Source organism: Nicotiana sylvestris, chromosome 7 (genome assembly GCF_000393655.2).
Source record: "Nicotiana sylvestris chromosome 7, ASM39365v2, whole genome shotgun sequence".
NCBI lineage: Eukaryota > Viridiplantae > Streptophyta > Magnoliopsida > Solanales > Solanaceae > Nicotiana > Nicotiana sylvestris.
The window spans coordinates 162025510-162045943 of record NC_091063.1 but is presented as its reverse complement, the minus strand read 5'-3'; the positions used below and the strand labels follow the sequence as shown (position 1 = coordinate 162045943).

The 20434-nt window shown below is 34.4% G+C and overlaps 2 long non-coding RNA genes across 2 annotated transcripts; both read right to left on the bottom strand.

Annotated features, from left to right (window-relative positions):
• Positions 1 to 746: 746 nt before the first annotated feature.
• LOC104218177 (uncharacterized) lies at positions 747 to 4035 on the bottom strand. Its single transcript, XR_708922.2, has 2 exons — positions 3919 to 4035; positions 747 to 1118 (listed from the first exon to the last, which is right to left on the bottom strand). It is a non-coding gene; the product is annotated as an uncharacterized lncRNA (long non-coding RNA).
• A 4184-nt stretch (positions 4036 to 8219) lies between these two features.
• On the bottom strand, positions 8220 to 9679 carry LOC104218176 (uncharacterized). Its single transcript, XR_708921.2, has 2 exons — positions 9485 to 9679; positions 8220 to 8650 (listed from the first exon to the last, which is right to left on the bottom strand). It is a non-coding gene; the product is annotated as an uncharacterized lncRNA (long non-coding RNA).
• Positions 9680 to 20434: the final 10755 nt, after the last annotated feature.

The window sequence follows — 20434 nt, the reverse complement described above, 5'->3', positions numbered from 1 at the left end:
TTTCAAAAGTAATTGAAATTTAGCCACTTTTCATGTAAAGATAAATCTGAGCGAAAACACTGTTCAAAACCCGGAAAATACGCCAGTATATTATGCTGGAGTTCCAGCATAAGTACACTTGAACTCCAGCATATTATACTGGAGTTCCACGATAAGTATGCTGGAACTCCAGCATAATATGATGGAGTTCCATCATAAGTATGCTGGAACTCCAGCATAATATACTGGAGTTTCAGCAAGTATACCGGTCCAGCATAATATACTGGAGCCAGCAAAGTATAACGGTCTTCATACACATGTGCACTGAACTCCAGTATATTTTACTGGACCGGTCTCTGCTGCAGAAAAATAGTGATTTTTTTTCATTGATTTGGTAAACGCTGGCTATTTTTGAATGACCAGTCCGAAAACTGGCTATACCGTGCTATTTTTACCACTCTCAAGCTTATTCAATTGGGCTGCATAAAGCCCAACTATAACTGATATCCAGCCCAATATGCGGATTCCCTTGCATGGTCGAAAAAGGGAGACTGCGAGGTCGCATTTAAAACTTGGGACTTATATGTCGCATTAAGAAAATGCTATTTATAAATCGCATTTACAGAATGCGGTTTATAGTCGCAGTTAACAAAGAAACTAAGAAACAACAGAATTCAAAGAGAACATATTCGACTTAGAAACCTTTGAAAAGAATACTAACATAATCTAATTATGTCAGAGCAACACATATTCACAATGCAAAAGAATCGTTGAAATGTGTGTGTATCGTTAATAGTAACGTATGATGTCTTCAAGTCTCGTATAATTATTTGGTCTCATACAATTAACAAACTACCAACTTGCTCAAATTTTAACAACATGACATATACAATGAGAAGCAAAAAAAGTACACAAGAATGCTATTTTTCTGGTGGCGGAGAAAGGACTCCGGGAGGAGGTGCTGGTGGTGGTGGTCCATAGTAGTGAGGAAGCGTGGCGGCTTCGCGGCGGCCTCGCGATCTACCAAAAAGGTAACAAGCAAGGGCCGTGATGAGGAAGAACAGGATCAATGGCAGTGATATCACAATCACGTAACCCATTGATTCAAGTTTTTCTTCAACCTAAAATGCTCTCTTTTCCTGCCAAAATAATTCCGCAAACATATTAAAATATAACTAAATATATAACTACTCCTAAACTCACGTTATACACTAACAGGCGTAACAACATAAACTTTTACCAATATATTCTAATAACTAACAATCTACTTCAAGTTACCAATCTATATGGTAAAAATTTATGCAGAATGTCACATGTCCAATGGGGTCAAAAGTAAAAAATTTGCTAATGTTAAACTTAGAAGTTTTGCCCAATATTCCTGCCCCAAAAGTCAAAACCTTCAAGGTTATTTGTGTATATTTTTGACATAAAAAGTGGCTAGTCCGCACTACCTAAAGCCCAACTATAACTGATGTCCAGCTAGCCCAACAGATGGATTCCCTCGCATGGTCGGGACCTAGAGCTTGTACTTGACGAATATGCAAGCAAGCATATGTTTCATGTTTGTTTGAGTAATAGCAATAAGTTTTTCTAATATCATGATAAGAATAGCTAGGATTTCCCGAAGAAGACACCATTCATTTGATGAGAAATAAAAAGGAATATCGAAAATTCGAGTGACTAAAACTGAAGCAGTAACTTTCAAAGTAACAGAAAGAAAAAAGTGGATAACTCACTTTCCCTCGTTCAAAATTGTGCATGAGACTTTCATTTCAAATGGCTCCTAAATGAAAAAATAGGTATATATTTTTACAGAAAACAAAGACACATATATAAATGTTTGTGATGAAAAAGACGACACATATAAAAAGAACAGAAGTCACTAGATTTTTCTAAATCCTAAATTCGCTACTATTCAAGAGCAAAATCAAGGTATAATTATGGGTAGATCTAAAGCTCAACGCAGCTTGAACCATTAATTTACATGTGAACAGAATACAACAATATACTCGGTGTATTTTTACAAGTGTACACAGATCTTACTCATATTTTACGAAGGTAAAGAGATTAATCTCCCAAAAAAAACATATTTTTAACAGGTTTGAAAAAACATAAATGAAGAAACCATGTTGAGTGAACAGAATGTAATAAAATATTTAGGACCCATTTAACCATAGATTTTGCCAAAATATATTTGGTTTTTTTTTGGAAAATACATATTTGTTCATAAATTTTATTCATATTTTGGCAAATTCCCAAAACTCAAAACCCAAATCCCAAAACCAGCTCAAGAGTTGATTTTGGCCCAAAATATTGCTATTACATTTTTTTTTAAAATTGCCCCAAACTTTTGCATTTTATAAAAGACCCCACCATTTATTATTGTTGTAAAAATGTTGTTTCGTCTTTTTGGTCATCTGATAGTGTATTATGTAGTTCATTATAAAAATGATAATTTTGTACTAAATTTATTTATGTTCAGGACTATGGTATGCGATAACATAATGAATGTTATTAATGAATTTACTGTTGGGTATGTGTGATAGTGTTTAGAACTTGTGGATATAAGTCACGTTTCATGTTGTCCAAAAAAAGTGAAATATATTTTGAAAACTAATGTCCAAACACTTTTTCATCTTCAAACCAAACTTCACCCAAATCAGATTTTTCAAAACAAATTTGAAAATCTATAACCAAACGCTAGCTTAAACCCTCTGTTTTAAAAGGCAGAATTGGGACTCGCCCCGAGGTGGAGCACTCATAAAACGCCCCTGGGCTTATGTGTGGAGCTTAGTTCCGTGAAACTTACGCCTCGGTCATCGGGGCTTACTCCCCGTACACGCCCAACGCCCAGTGTACTGAGCTCGCCTAATAGAACTTTATGCAATTGTATGTAACTAACCTTGTAATCCTCAAATTTTCTTAATAAATCGTTGACTATTCAAAATTATTTTTTTCTTAATCATAAATCACTATGTTGAGAGTATTTTATGTCATAATTAAAATAAAAATTATTGCACATTATCCACTAAGACTGCTATGATAGTTAATTTTAAATAAATCTTTCAGTTAAAAAGTATTTATTTATTATCTTTTGTTATGTCTTTACTATATAATAGTCCATAAATTTTTTATAATTATCTTTTAAAATATTATTTTTTTCACGTTTACAAGATACAATACTTATTAATTTAATAGCTCAGTATTAGATAGTAACTTTTTACAGTAATTAGTTATCATGGTATTGTATGGTGAATTATGTGTCACTTTATTAACTTGTTGAAACTTAAAAATAAATGATGCTAGAGAATCATATTGAAATTGTGAAATATATTTTTATATAAATTCTCTTTCAAATAGAAAGCATATTAAATAAAAGAAGTATTTTAAGAAAAATATCAAATTATAATATCAAAATTCTTACAAGATTCATTACTCCTTAAGATACATATAAAATTTCGTATCGAATACATTACTTTTGATGTTTGAGTTGTAATGATGTGTAACTAATTTGCATATTATGATATATGTCATATTTTTCGTATTATTCATAGTTGAATTATACTTTATAAATATTTTAAATATATCATTTGTTATAATTTTGTGATTTTAATGAAATTATTATAATTATTTTTTATTTTATACTATTTTAAAATTCTTAAAATTATAAATTTTAAAGATCCATGGGACTTATGCCCCATATCTCAGGGCTTACGGCTCGCCTCATTAGAGGTAAAACGCCTCGTCTCATGTCCCGCCTTTTAAAACATTGCTTAAACTATAGCCACCTAACTTCACGGACTCTTTAATTATGGTTTTGAAGCAATGATTCCCTAATTTGATATAAGCCAAATGAATTGATTCAAATTAAACTAACAAAAACGACAGAAATTCAACCACGCTGCGGACAAAAGGAAATTAAAGTAAAGAGAAACGTACCTCGTTTTGTCAAGAAATCAAACTGATCAATCACCTAGTACTGAAACAAAAAACTGAACAGTTTCTGACTTCCCTTTTAGGTTTTTGCTGTGTTAGGGAGTTTATGTAGAAAGATTCGAGGATGATAAGGTTGATGAGGTGTTTAAATATAAAGGCTTTCAATACGAGTATATGACAGCTTTTATTTTGTCCTTTTTTATTCTTTCCTTATATTCTGTTGTTTTTATACATGATCATTTTGTTTCTTCTTTCCTTTACTTGACGTGAGATAGTCTAGGCTACTCTCTAAGCATTTCGGTTTTGGGTTTGCGTATTAGTCCAATCCACAATCGCATGTAAAAAGATACTATTGATAATTTAAATATAAATTTTATACAATGATTTATATATTATATAATTATTTTTTAACTTTCATATAATATTTAAATAAAAAATATATATAACTACAACAGAATATATTTTACATACAATTATACAGTAACTTTATTACAATTTCGTAGATATATTGTATGTCATGTGTTCTTCTTCTTCGAGTTTCAATCTGAAATTCAGCCCAAAACAAGTCTAATATTCACCAAACACCCTTAAAATTGAGATATAAACTCCAAATAATATTCCTAATTGTTTGCAACCCAATCCAAACAAATAATGGTTTTTGAAAATCCAAATTCAAATTCAAAGCTTTATGATAGATCAACGTTCGAATTTTCAATTCCTATATCCTTCTTACTAGGTGCTGAATTTATATCTTGAAAAGGACTATCAAATTGCAGGATAATCCGATTTTCAAGAGAGTACAATACAAACCGAAGTGTCACAAGTTTGAATTCAATAACATTCTTGCACTGTTAAAGTTCCATACTTAGTAGGTAGCAATGTAAAAGAGAAAAAGGCAAACCAGTGACAAACTGGAAGTTATTTCAATAGGTTGAATGACAGAAGACAACTTTTAGGCTTACCTTATTGATAGAGAAAGACGGTGAGAGAGAGTGATGAAGAAAGAAAGAAAAATTGATGAGAGAGACGGCAGTGAGGAAAGAGGAGAGGAGAAAAAAAGGAAAAGGATGTAACTAAATCCCCTAATTTAAGGCACTAATAATTAATTGTATACAATTTGTAAGTAATCATTGTTTAGGGCGGATAATATACAAAATTAGGATAATTTTAATAAATAAGTTTCAAATATTGTATAGGAAGGAAAAAATTCCTTTCTTAAAAGGCTAAATAATTGATCAATTTTTTCTTTAACTTCAGATGACTTAAGTTTTACACGCAAAAAGAAAAATCAAACACCAAGTAAAACTGTAAAAATGCAAAGACTACGTGTATGGGTCAAAATATGACCAGACAAAAATCGGCGTGAGAAGGGACGGCGAAAAGTTACTTGGAACTGTCGTATCCATACCACGCTGTAACGATACGCACCTCGGCCACGACCGAGGTCATGAATTCAGAATTGTATATTACAACATTTCAAGGGGTCAACCCGTAATATAGTCAAACGATTTAAGTATTATGGTTAATAACTATTGGGTAAAGGAGAAGACCTAGTATATAAACTAAGTGAGAAGAAGAAGAAAGGTGGGGTTTTGAAACAAAGAGAGACAAACACATGTTCTCCGAGAGGAGGGGGATCTTCATCTCTCTCTCTCCCCACAAAGGAGAAACAAGCAAGGAAGCTTAAATCTTCAATATACATCGTTAGTCTCATCACATCAAATGTATAGGGTTCTACCTTGTTAAAGATTGGTGACCCTTTTTCATCCATGTATTCTTCATTATTATTTAATGTTATGAAAATCGCCATCATCTTCTTATACAATAGGATTTACTCAATATTACACTTAAATCTTATGTTTGCTTTGTTTGCTTACTCATATCTTCTATCTTAAATTTAGGGTAAATTACCTTGGCCGGGATTTACCCAAAACTTTTTTATTTAATTAGTTCAACCAAAAGTTAAATGCTTTCGGTCGAACACTACGTAGTCAAATACTTTCTGGATTTCAACTTATGTGTCTTATTTTTCTTTAGTTTAGTTTAAAAAGAATGTCTTTTTATATATTTAGTTACACTTTAAATCTAATATTCCACGTGATATATTTAAGATCACAAAATTTAATTTAAAGATATTTTAGTACATTATACATATTTTTACTTTAAGACCACAAAATTTAAAAAGCTTTTTATTTTTTTTTTCTTAAACTCTATTCTCAGTCAAATTAAGAGTCCGTTTGGACATAAGAATTTTTCACTTTTCTCAAAATTAGCGTTTGGTCATAAAATTTCCAATTTTCACTTGAAGATGAATTTTGGAATTTTTTGAAATTTTGAAAAATTCCAAAAAGCTCTTTTTTCAAAATTTTCACTCAGATGACTCACAAATCTTCAAAAATAACCCAAAATTATATTTATATCCAAATACAACTCTAATTTTCAAATACCATTTTCACGTGGAAAAAAAATCACTTTTTTTTTTGAATTTTACAATTCTTATGTCCAAACGCCCAATAAAATACATAAACAGAAAGGAAGATAGTGTTTATTTTTAGTACAATATTTTTTCATAGGTCACCTTTTCAACATTTTTTCATATCAATCAAATCTTCTATAAGCAACTGCAAGGATATTCCGATAAATGAGAACTGCCCCAGTCGCTTAGCTTAAATGCTTACTTAAGCATATGGAATACAGATTTGAAATTATCCTTACTACCTCATGCTCCCTCCGTTTTAATAATATGAACTTATTTTCTTTTTAAACCGTACAAAAAAAAAATGACTTCCTTTCATATTTAGATAATTTACCTTTATACAATAATTTATAATCACACAAAATATATTTGCTTCATTTTATATTATAAGTTGAAAAAATTTCTCTTTTTTCTTAAACTTTGTATCCAGTCAAATAGAGTCAATTACTCAAATGGTCATTCAACTATCTCAAATATCTCCTAAAGTTACTTTACTTTCGTTTGTAACGACAAAGTCACTGAACTATGCCTATTGCACTAAGAAGGTCACTCAACTAGATTTTTCAAATTTTGGATTGCGAAATACCTATTTTACCCTCTAAATTATAAATATTTATCTTCTTTTATTTTTTTAAAACTTTTTAATATTATGATTTTCCCTTTTTAATTTATATTATGGACTTACCTATAGAATAAATAAATATTATTTATAAATTAAAAAAAGTATTTAAGCATCTATAATGTTGGAATAACAAAATAATGAGCATAATAAAAGAATTAATTAAAATAATTTATTCGTAATAATAATTTTAGTATTAACAACAAAAATTCAAAAATTTATTTACGCAATTCAGAATGAGAGAAAATAAAGGTTGTAAAATATATATATTCCGTGCACGTAATATAAAAATAATTATTTAGATAAAAGTATTTTTATAATATACACTATATATTCTTGAAAATTATGCTCAATTATATTATATATATTCCATGCACGACTTAACATAGCATATTTTACCCTATACGGATAGCCCCCTGCTTTCCGATGATATAACTTTGTGTCGTCGAAAAGTTGGTAGAAACACAATAATATAATTGGGCATAATTTTCAAGAATATAGAATGTATATTATAAAGATACCTTTATTTAAATAATTATTTTTATATTAAGTACGTGGAATATATATTTTACAACCTTTATTTTCTTTCATTTGAATTGTGTAAATAAATTTTGAATTTTTGTTGTTAATATTAAAATTATTATTACAAACAAATTATTCTAATTGTTTTACTATACTCATTATATTATTATTCCAGCATTATATATGCTTAAATACTTTCTATTTTTTAATTTATAAATAATATTTATTTATTCTATAGGTAAGTCCATAATATAAATTAAAAAGGAAAAATTATAATATTAAAAAGTTTAAAAAAATAAAAAGAAGATAAATATTTATAATTTAGAGGGTAAAATAGGTATTGACAATCCAAAATTTGAAAAATTTAGTTGAGTGACCTTCTGAGTTCACCAGGCATAGTTCAGTAACTTTATTGTTACAAACGAAAATAAAGTGACTTTAGGAGATAATTTGAGATAGTTGGATGACCATTTGAGTAATGAACTCCAATCAAATATGTTCAGATAAATTGAAACGGAAATTGCTATTTAGCATAGGCTTGCCCTTGGGTCATGTGATGAAATACCGCACATAAACTTTTAGCTCTTATAATACAAAGTACCGCAAAATCCTCGAGTAAATTAATTTAATACACCTTATGTTCAAAGAAAGTACATTATGTGCATTACACAAGACACCACAATAATATACTAATAAAGTAGTTTCATTCTTATAAATACACTACCAAGAAACAGGGTACAACCACATAGAAACCTCTAGATTCATTTATCCTCTCTATATCTGTATTCTGTCTTTTAGGAGGAGAAGAGGGGCGACTGCTGAGCAGTGGTGGTATGCAGGATTTTTACCAAGCAGATTCAGAAAATTAAGAGAATTAATAGCTAACTACATTTACATTTTTTTTAATCAATGTAATTTTTCGACGATACGACCCTCTTCCGCCAGACTAGCTCCATTCACCAGCGACCCCGAGATCTTCCAAACAGGAAACAAGCAATAGCTACGATCAATACCAATATAACCAAAGGCAACGATATCACTATTACACGCATCTTCTTCTCTGTTATTGCAATTTCTGCTTCTCTCTCTTTACAAGTAGTGGTGCGATTCCTCTACTCCTGCATTGACACGAAAACATAATTTTTCAAGAAACAAGTGCTATTAATTAGTATTATTGTTTTTTTATTGAAGATGGGAGCAGTCCGGTGTACTAAACTCTCGCTATGATGGGTCCGGAGAAGGGCTAGACCACAAAGGTCTATTGTATGCAGCATTTTCCTTCATTTCTAGAGAAGGCTATTTTCACGGCTCGAACCCGTGACCTCCTTGTCACATGACAACAACTTTACCAATTATATCAAAGCATCCCTTCCTATTGAAGATAGGAACACTGTTAATTGAGAGAGATCTTCTAATTAGTACCATTTTGAACAAATCTAATTTATGTGACACCATTAGGATTTTGAACTGAGTCACTTAAAGTTTTTCTTTGATCATAAATTTTTAATGTCTTTTAAATATTTTAAATTATTAATTATTGTGGCTTGTAGTAGTAAGAAGTTTTTAAATGTGTATATTTTATTTCAAAAAACTGAAAAAATTATCTGAATCCATATATAAAATTATAATAAGTTTGACCTTGAAATCCAGATGGTACCACATAACTTGGGAAAAAGGAAGTACTAAAATCATTAACATGTTTACTTTACACAGTTCATGTGCTTACGGACAATTACTCTATTTCTCTCCATATCTCCAATATCTCTTAATCACATAAGAAAAAAACATTAAGTCAAGACTAGCCCTAGACAAGACACTTGTAATTATTTTCTCTGTTTCAATTTATGTGAAACTCTTTAGTAAACCACATCCAATTTGTCCGAGAGATGTTTTAGTAAAAGAAAAGAAGATAGAGGAGGTTTTCCATAGACAAAGAAGAAATGAATACATACCTTGTCTAGCAAAACTACAAAGCCAAAACTCACATAAACAGAGAGGAGGGAGAGTTTGAGAAACTTAAGAGAGAGGCAAAGGCTGAAACTTTGCAGAAATAAATGAGCAGTGGAAAGTGATATACTATGTATTAGCAGAAAAGAGGAATAAAAAGACAACCAAAAGTGACATGAAGACAAACCACACACACACGATGCAAGCAACTTTCTACGTGTAGGCTTTCAGACGAGGTTTCTTCCTTGTCACCACAATCCCCAAAACTAATGCATAATTTGTAGAGCTGGTACACGAACTTTAGATTTTTTCATTTGAACACTTCTACTTAAAAAAATATCTAATAATAAATATTTTTGACCGTTAATTATACTTAGGTGGTAATATTATAGCTGATATAATCAATTGCGCGTTAATCACCGGTATTAAGCGCGTGAATATAATAAATAATTAAAAAAAAAGATAAATAATTAATTTTTAAAAATAAAAAAATTCATCGGGTCAAATTTAGAGAAAAGCTATTTCAATTCATCGGGTCTGACTATTCTTCAATTTTTAACCATTCAATCTTGCAATTCCAAGCCATAGAAATTGTTCTCCACACCAAGAACTACCTCTCCACTAAAAATCAGGAGATTTCACTGTAGGAATCGGCACTTCTGATGACCTGTAACTCTCCGGCGGGATCCAGTTGGTCGGAGATGGTGTTCCAGTGGTCCAAATCGCCCAAGAGTAATGCCAATCGATTCCTGCCGCTGAGGAGGTCACACCAATTGACCACTACAACGAATTAATTATCACAACTTTAAAGAAAATCAATTCTGCGACAGTACTGATCGAAAAATTTATCTGACAATCTACCTAACTAGCAAAAAATAAGAAAAATTTGGAGAGAGAGGAGAGGACGAAGAAGAACCTAGGAAGGGAGTGTTGATATGGAAGAAGACGAATGAGTTGCAGGTGTGTGGGGGGGGGGATGATGGGAAGGAACGGGGAAGAGGAAGCTGGAAGGGTTTAAGTTTTTTCATTCTTATTGTATTTATTTTTATTTAAAAATTACACATGTCATTAGTTGGGTGGGGTCTTACTTTTGCATTGATCATTTGCTAACTGGATGGACACGTCTGTGTATGTGTAATACACGTGCATAGGCTCAAGGGTCAAATATGTTTATGTCACGACCCTGGTTCGCCCTCCATGAACCATCGTTACGGCACCTAGTCTCTATGACTAGGTAAGCCTAATTTGCGGAAGAAAAACCAAAATTTGCGGAAATAAATAATTTAAAACAGAAATAAAGCAGTAACAGTGTTTAAATGTGCCGCTCGGCATACACCATGTTTAACTCTTAATACCAAAACATAAATCCAAGACCCGAAAACCTACAAATCACAAGCTAAGAAAAAGGAAATACTGTATAACTCTAACTCCGGAATTTGTCTAATAAAAACAGAAAGTATAGAAGGGCTAAATACTAAAAGGCAGGAATAGAAAGGAACTCATCGGTCTGCGGACGCGGCAGATGTACCTCGAAGTCTTTAAGTAGTCGCCTCCCTCAAGGATGGTAGGCTTGAGTAGAAGTACCTGGATCTACACATGAAAAATATGCGCAGAAGAGGCATGAGTACACCACAGCGGTACTCAATATGTGTCAAGCCTAACCTCGGTTGGGTAGTGACGAGGAATGTCAGGGCCCTACTGAGGTTAAACAAATATAAAGATCAACAGTATAGGACAGAACAATATAAATAAGTGCAGCAGTAAAATAACACAGGATATACAGAACAACAACAATTATACAGAACACGGCAAACATGGAAAAGAAATGCAGCTCAGCAACAATGGTAACAATCGGAGATCTCCCAGGATACCGTCCTGTAGTCCCATCTTTACATATCTAGTGAATCACCTGGGATACCATCCCGTAGTCCATCATATATGTCACACCTCCTTTTTTCGCCCCCGCGAAGGGCGAAAGAGTTTTTTCCAATTAAAGGACAGTCGAAACGGGATTGGTTTAATTATTTCAGAGTCGCCACTTGGGAGATTTAGGGTGTCCCAAGTCACCAATTTTAATCCCGAATCGAGGAAAAGAATGACTCTATATTACAGTCTGCGTACCAGAAATCCGGATAAGGAATTCTGTTAACCCGGGAGAAGGTGTTAGGCATTCCCGAGTTCCGTGGTTCTAGCACGGTCGCTCAACTGTTATATTCGGCTTATTTATCTGATTTTTAATACAATTATGAACCATGTGCAAATTTTATCTTTTACCGCTTTATTATCATTATTTTTTAGGAATGTGAACATCGCTTAAAACATATCTTTGGACTGTGTCACATGAAATGCACCCACAATCCGAAACATATTTTATTTGATGTTTTAGGATTTAGATTTGGGTCGCATGAAATGCGCATCCGAGTTTAAGAAGGTAAAATTAATTAAATCGCGCCTAAAGAGTCTAGCGCGTCATTATCTTTGGGGAAGGAAGTGAAATTCACTAAACAATCCATCCCAAATTCTAAGTAATTTTTTTAAAAATAATTAAATAAATAAATGAGATTGGAGAATCCTGTAAATTTTTGTATTATTTACATCTATTTATTTTTAGCGAAATCCTTCCTTATTTTAAGAATATCCTTTAATGACTACCTTTTTATTATTACTAAGTTTGTCTATAAATATAAAATCAATATCTACATTCTTGAAAATAACATATTAAATAGAAGAGAAAAACAAATATTAACAGAAAGTAATAAAAATTATAATCATAAATACAACATGGAATTATCGAAAAATAAAATAAAAAAATAAAAAAAAAACTAATTATCCCATAGTTGGATTAAAATTTAAATTGTTAGTAAGACATAAGCTTATTGAAACTAATTATTTACAACTACTGAAAATTGAAAGAAAAAAAAAACTTGATTACTAAACCATATTTCTAAAAAATTTAAACAATTTAACCTTAACTAACTTTGTTTTAATTCACATCATGTCCTAATACTTGTTTGCAAACTAATTCATGTTTTAACTGAAATTGACTACATGATTCCGATTAACTTATCGTTGACGAAAAACCTTATGAATAAGGAACTTATTTAATTTTTGCCAAATTGATTCAATAACGCCATTTTTACGTTATTTCTTCTATTTTTTTTATTAAACAGTTTTAATTAATAATCAGGCTTAAATATATTTCCTAATAATCTGGTTAAGGCGTTATTTAATATGTCGCTATAATATGCCTAGTTATGCCAAATGACAGTGATTTACAGAATAATAATACATGAATAACCTAAATACAATACAAAAAATTAAATTAAACTAAATTAAAAATTTAACACTCCATTCTTCATTTCAGCTTACAAAATGCCAAAATTACAGTTGTGTACCTGATATTGTCAATATAAGAAGAAGAAAGTCAGCAACGTAATACGTAACACAGCAACAGCAACAATAACCAGCAATAACCAGTCAACGAAAATCCCAGTGACAGCTTTGAAAAATTCAAAATAAAATCCAGGAATGCCGAAAATAATGGACAGAAACCAAGGGAAATTTTCAGATTTTTGAAAGGCTAGTTAATCTTCAACCCTTAATTTCTACACCTGTATACCAGAATATTTATCAGGTGTGTACTACTTTCTCTTCTAATTTTCAACTTTTTATTTTATTTTTTTTTGTATGTTTTTCTTTTCTTGAGAGTTTCAATGTTTTTTTTTCGGAATAAATGTTCAGCTCTTTTTTTTTAATCTCTCTTTTTTTTCTGTCCCCCCCTCTATCATTTTTCAGACCTCTCTATATATAATCCCCAACCTTTAATCAATTAAAATCAATCCCTTTCTTTACCAAACCCATTATCTTCCCACTCATCCCCATTACATTAAATAAATATATCACACCACCCCATTATATTTTGTCCCCCATGCTTCAAATAAAATAATGCAAGATTCCCCTTTAAATTAAATCTTGTCCCCCCTTTATATTAAATAATCATATCACAACCCACCCCATTTCATTTTGTCCCCCATGCTTCAAATAAACAATTACAAAAATGTACAATTCCTAAACTACCCCTTCCGACCTTACTGAAATTACCAAACTACCCCTGAACGTATTACAAATTTACCAAACTACCCATCAGCTATAACACATCAATTAATCAAACTTAACCAAAATATAGACAATATGATCAATTTCTAACAATGTTCAAACAACAATATGAACACGGATGAACATCATAACAACAATATCACATGAACATGATTTTAACAACATTTCAACAACAAATCACATGAACACAAATTGAACAACCAAGAACAACCAAAATTTGATTGAACAATATTTTTGGCAACAACAAACCTATTTTTCGGATTTAAACAACAACAACAATCAAACAAGTATATTTAGATTCTTAAATTCAATAATATTGAACTTAAAATCAACTCTAACAACATTATAACAAACAATTCTTATATTAAACTTTAAACAAGATTATGAGACTAATTCAAGAAATAATCACAAATGGTAAACAAGAAATCAAACTATACACATTTCGGATTCAAAATCAAACAAACATAATATGAACATGAATGAAAAGATTCAACCACAATAACAAACTTTATTCAAATTTCGAATTGAACTTAAACAAAACAAATAAACATATTCAAATCACTAATCTTCAAATAATCAATTAATCTTTCTTAATTAAATCCAACAAAAAAATATAACAAAGATACATGATCATGAATGAAATCTATATTAAACAAACAACGGATTCAAGCGATTTAAACTAAATCTAACAATATTAAACCTAAACTAACAATTCCTTTTTTTGCAAAAATTAAATTAACATGAAATAAACTGAAAATCAATTAATTAAATTTTCATTTGACTCTGAAAATTAAACCAACCAAACATATGAACAAACTAAAAAAAAATTATTTCAATGATGAACAAACAAAACAAGAATTGAATCATTTATCGATTTTGGATCCGAAAAATACCAAACAAAAATATGGACGATAAATGAGATCCAAAAAACCACTAACCGGAAATGAAACGACGAACAACGACCAACCAACGACGAACTCGGACAGTGATCGACGACATCGACCAAAACTACTCCATGTACGCGAACTCGACTGGACTGAAGCAGTAGCATCCGCTACTGCTGGACATCAGAGCTTGAATGGACGCTGCAGCAGCTCGGACGCGAGGAGGAGCAGCGGCGACGGTGTGGAGGAGCAGCGGCGAGCGTGTGGAGAAGCAGCGGCGACGGTGTGGAGGACGACGAAGCAGTGGCTATGGCTGTTTGAGCTGAAGAAGACGACGTGAGGCAGCAGCTATTGCGGACGCTGAAGCAGAAGCAGCGGGTAATCCATGGTCGAGCTTGAGCTCGTCAATGGAGAAACAACGCTGGGACGATGGACTGTTGTGTCGTTTGCTTGTGTATGTGTGTGTGAGTGTGACGACGTGAGGGGGTGTTCGTGGTGGAGGGTGGTCGACGTTGGTGAGGGCAGCCATGGTTGTGCTTTGGAGTTTTGAGGAAGAAGAAAGAGAAATGGGGGGGGGGGCGGATGCTTAGGCATTTTTAGGGTTTTTCTTTCTTTTTTTTTGTTTTATTTTGTTTGTAAAATAATAGGGGTGTTGGGTTATGGACTGGGTCGACCCAGTTCGAAATGGACTGGGTCGTAGGGAAGATTGGACCATTTTTTGGGCCTGTGGCTTGAAGTTGAAGAAGAGGCCTAATTCCGACTTTCTTTATATTTTCGCTCTCTTTTCTTCTTTTATTTTTCTAAAACTAAATTATAAAAATACTTAAACTATTATTAAGAACTAAATTAAGTTATAAAAGCGCAAATTAACTCCCAATAACAATTAACGCACAATTAAGTATTAATTAAGCATAAAATTGTATATTTGGACATTAAATGCTAAAAATGCAAACGATGCCTATTTTTGTAATTTTTAATTTTTGTAAAACAAATTTAATTATTATCAATTATAGAATTAAATCCTACATGCAAAATGCGACATATTTTTGTATTTTTTATTAATTTAGCAAATAAACACGCACAGACAACTACAAATAATTATTCAAAATATCACAAAATTGCACACCAAAGAAAATCATTTTATTTTTGAATTTTTGGGAGTAATTCTCATATAGGGCAAAAAATCACGTGCTTACAGCTGCCCCTCTTTGCCCGGAGACACGAAGGGTTTTCGTGCAAAGATAAAGCGAGCGATTTTTGCCCATCCGAGTACTCTGTTGAAGCATTTTTTGAAAAAGATTTGACCGAACCTTTGCTTCAAAGGTTTCCTACATATCCTGGGCTAAACAGGAATCAGGTCAATGTAGTTCGGGAAGTCTTGGTAGCTGGGACTACCATGGGACTGCAATGTTACTGCTGTTGCATGCTACTTTTACTGTTTGCTGACCTCCTTATTACACCATGCTTAAAAAAATAAGAAGCTAGACTAGACTAAAATTTGTTCTTGTTGCCTTGCTTTCTTGTCAGCTTGTGTTTCCTCCGGTGCTTTTCTTCCGATGCTTTTCTTCCTTTTGACACATGGACTTGAGTTTATGCTGGGATATCTTGTTGCAACCTTCTGCTTCCCGGTGCTGGGGATTTTATTGTTTACTGCTGAGGATTCCTGTTGTAACCTTCCGCCTTCTGGTGGGGTTACTGATTCCAAACTCTGTAATACAAGACTAAAAAGTTGCTTCAATGCAAAATTATGAAATGTATGCCCGCATTATATTGGTGAGCGACCTAGAGCTGAAAGTATTCCCGCATTTTACTGGTGGGCGACCTAGAACATGAATGTATTCCCGCATTTTACTGGTGGACGACCTAGAACTGAAATGTATTCCCACATTTTACTGGTGGGCGACCTAGAACTGAAATGTATTCCCGCATTTTACTGGTGGGCGACCTAGAACAGAAAGTATTCCCGCATTTTACTGGTGGGCGACCTAGAACTGAAATGTATTCCCGCATTATACTGGTGGGCGACCTAGAACTTAAAAGTATTCCCGCATTCTACTGGTGGGCGACCTAGAACTGAAATGTATTCCCGCATTTTACTGGTGGGCGACCTAGAACTGAAATGTATTCCCGCATTTTACTGGTGGGCGACCTAGAACAGAAAGTATTCCCGCATTTTACTGGTGGGCGACCTAGAACTGAAATGTATTCCCGCATTTTACTGGTGGGCGACCTAGAACAGAAAGTATTCCCGCATTATACTGGTGGGCGACCTAGAACTTAAAAGTATTCCCGCATTTTACTGGTGGGCGACCTAGAACTGAAATGTATTCCCGCATTTTACTGGTGGGCGACCTAGAACAGAAAGTATTCCCGCATTATACTGGTGGGCGACCTAGAACTTAAAAGTATTCCCGCATTCTACTGGTGGGCGACCTAGAACTGAAATGTATTCCCGCATTTTACTGGTGGGCGACCTAGAACAGAAAGTATTCCCGCATTTTACTGGTGGGCGACCTAGAACTGAAATGTATTCCCGCATTTTACTGGTGGGCGACCTAGAACTGAAATGTATTCCCGCATTCTACTGGTGGGCGACCTAGAACTGAAATGTATTCCCGCATTTTACTGGTGGGCGACCTAGAACTGAAATGTATTCCCGCATTCTACTGGTGGGCGACCTAGAACTGAAATGTATTCCCGCATTTTACTGGTGGGCGACCTAGAACTGAAATGTATTCCCGCATTTTACTGGTGGGCGACCTAGAACTGAAATGTATTCCCGCATTCTACTGGTGGGCGACCTAGAACTGAAATGTATTCCCGCATTTTACTGGTGGGCGACCTAGAACTGAAATGTATTCCCGCATTCTACTGGTGGGCGACCTAGAACTGAAATGTATTCCCGCATTTTACTGGTGGGCGACCTAGAACTGAAATGTATTCCCGCATTCTACTGGTGGGCGACCTAGAACTGAAATGTATTCCCGCATTTTACTGGTGGGCGACCTAGAACTGAAAGTAAAAGGACAGAAATGTATGCCTCTATTATATGGGCGGGCTCCCAACTTCAATGCTAACTTAGGAGGAAATGCGTCTCCTATGGGTAAACTAAACTTAGGAGGAAATGTGTCTCCTATGGGTAAAAGTAAATTTAGGAGGAAATACGTCTCCTATGGGTAAACTAAACTTAGGAGGAAATGCGTCTCCTATGGGTAAACTAAACTTAGGAGGAAATGCGTCTCCTATGGGTAAAACTAAACTTAGGAGGAAATGCGTCTCCTATGGGTAAAACTAAACTTAGGAGGAAATGCGTCTCCTGTGGGTAAAACTAAACTTAGGAGGAAATGCGTCTCCTGTGGGTAAAAGTAAATTTAGGAGGAAATGCGTCTCCTATGGGTAAACTAAACTTAGGAGGAAATGCGTCTCCTATGGGTAAAAGTAAATTTAGGAGGAAATGCGTCTCCTATGGGTAAACTAAACTTAGGAGGAAATGCGTCTCCTATGGGTAAACTAAACTTAGGAGGAAATGCGTCTCCTATGGGTAAACTAAACTTAGGAGGAAATGCGTCTCCTATGGGTAAAACTAAACTTAGGAGGAAATGTGTCTCCTATGGGTGAAACTAACTTAGGAAGTGCGTCTCCTATTGGCAGAACTAGACTTAGGAAGTGCGTCTCCTATTGGCAAAGGCGTGGAATGTATTCCCTTGTTATACAGGTGGGCGCCTAAAATATGCAATGGACAGACAAGAAAAGTATTCCTTTCGTTATTCAGGTGGGCGCCTGGCTTCAACAACAACTTTGAAAATAAAATCCTATTCGAGGGCGGATGAACCCAAAATATCCTATTCGAGGGCGGATGAACCCAAAATATCCTGTTCGAGGGCGGATGAACCCAAAATATCCTGTTCGAGGGCGGATGAACCCAAAATATCCTGTTCGAGGGCGGATGAACCCAAAATATCCTGTTCGAGGGCGGATGAACCCAAAATATCCTGTTCGAGGGCGGATGAACCCAAAATATCCTGTTCGAGGGCGGATGAACCCAAAATATCCTATTCGAGGGCGGATGAACCCAAAATATCCTATTCGAGGGCGGATGAACCCAAAATATCCTATTCGAGGGCGGATGAACCCAAAATATCCTATTCGAGGGCGGATGAACCCAAAATATCCTATTCGAGGGCGGATGAACTCACAATATCCTATTCGAGGGCGGATGAACCCAAAATATCCTATTCGAGGGCGGATGAACCCAAAATATCTTATTCGAGGGCGGATGAACCCAAAATATCCTTAAGACTTGAAAATGTCTTACCTCGAATACTTGCTGGGGATAACACTGTTGGGGAATTATTTACTTACCTGTTGGGGGGGTAAAATGTTATCAGCTGGGGATAACGCTGTCGAGGCTAACACTGTTGGGGGATTCTGATTCTTTCAGAACTAGTGCTTCACTGAGCTCAAGTTTCATCCCTTTGCTGGGGAACAACTTCCTCCATAGAACTTATTATGTTGGGGGCAACACTGGTTCTAAGACCACTTCCCTTGAGACTGGCGTTATCTTTATTCTTTCCCGCATGGGTACCTGACTTCCAGAAAATTTTCTAAGCGGAAGGAAAATTTTCTGCCCCAGTTTGATAATATCCCTTGCGGCATGCATTTCTGGCATCAATGCCATTTCCTTTACCTGTTTCAAATCAAACAAAATTTGTTAGTTTAAAACATGGTGGTTGGTTGTGATACCCCTACTGGGATGGCTTTTCCCTTTCTCCTTCCTTGCTCTGCGTTCCACAGCTTGTTGGGGATGATATTATGTGCTGGGGATAATCCCTTCCTGCTGGGGATATCCGTCTTCTTTTGTGACATAACTCGGAAGCTGGCATTTCCCCGACCTTTTAGTCCTAGTATGAATTTCCCAAATCATGCTCATTGCTCTCCTTGATTTGCCCACTGGCTTTGGCCTTGAGGTTTATAACTTTGGTTTTGGCAAGGATATCCCTTTTGACACTCGTCAATCCTTTTGTCAATTCCCTTTTGCTGGGGATATTTTCTTGACACTGGCCTCGCGCTTGTTCCTCGCTGACTACACCATTTGGATGCACTAGTCAGATCTCATTTTGTATAATTGGGAAGCTGATGACATATTTTGAAGTCATTTCATACTTGTTCTGACCGGACAGACTCTATTGGGGAAAATTTTTTATGAAAGGAGAAAGATAAAAGATACAAAACAAAAGACAAAGGAAATGATGACTCTTTTACAAAAGAAACTATAAATAAAAACCTATCAAACGCAGATACCGACTCTAATGGCCATGACATGCGTATGTGGCCTATCCTCTACCGTCAATCATCTTTCAAGATCTTCAATTGGCGATTCCCCATTGGATTCTTAATCTTATTCGACTTGTAGTGCCCAAAGGGTTTTCACTATCAAGTCTCTCTCATTTTTTGTTCTTCTCTCAGCTTTCATCGCCTTATGGTGCCTGTGAAGGTTTTCACCGATATGACTCTCTCATTTGTATCACTTTCCAGCTGGGGATTTGGAGTGTTGCCGGTATGACTCTCTCTGCTGGAGATTAGAGTCCTTTCTGCTGTGGAACAGAATGTTATGTTCGCCGGTAAGACTCTCATTTGTCTGACTTGGCATCTTTTGAAGACTGGTCAGAAGGTCTTTCTTTGGACCGTAATGTGGGTTTTGGATAGGGCTAGAAAAAAAAGGGTATTAAAGGCTCAAAAATGCATTAATTCTGGGTTATTAGTTACAACTTTCGGAACTAGATTTATTTACCACAAACGCAACTTTTGCCCCAGTTTCTTGCTTGGGGATATTTTACTTGATTGATTTATATTTTTTCAAAACTATGACCGAGCCGTGAAGCACCTACGTATCCTCTTTGAGGAATCAGGTCAAACGTAGTTCCCAATTCCTCTTTTTTCATTTGACTTTCTTTT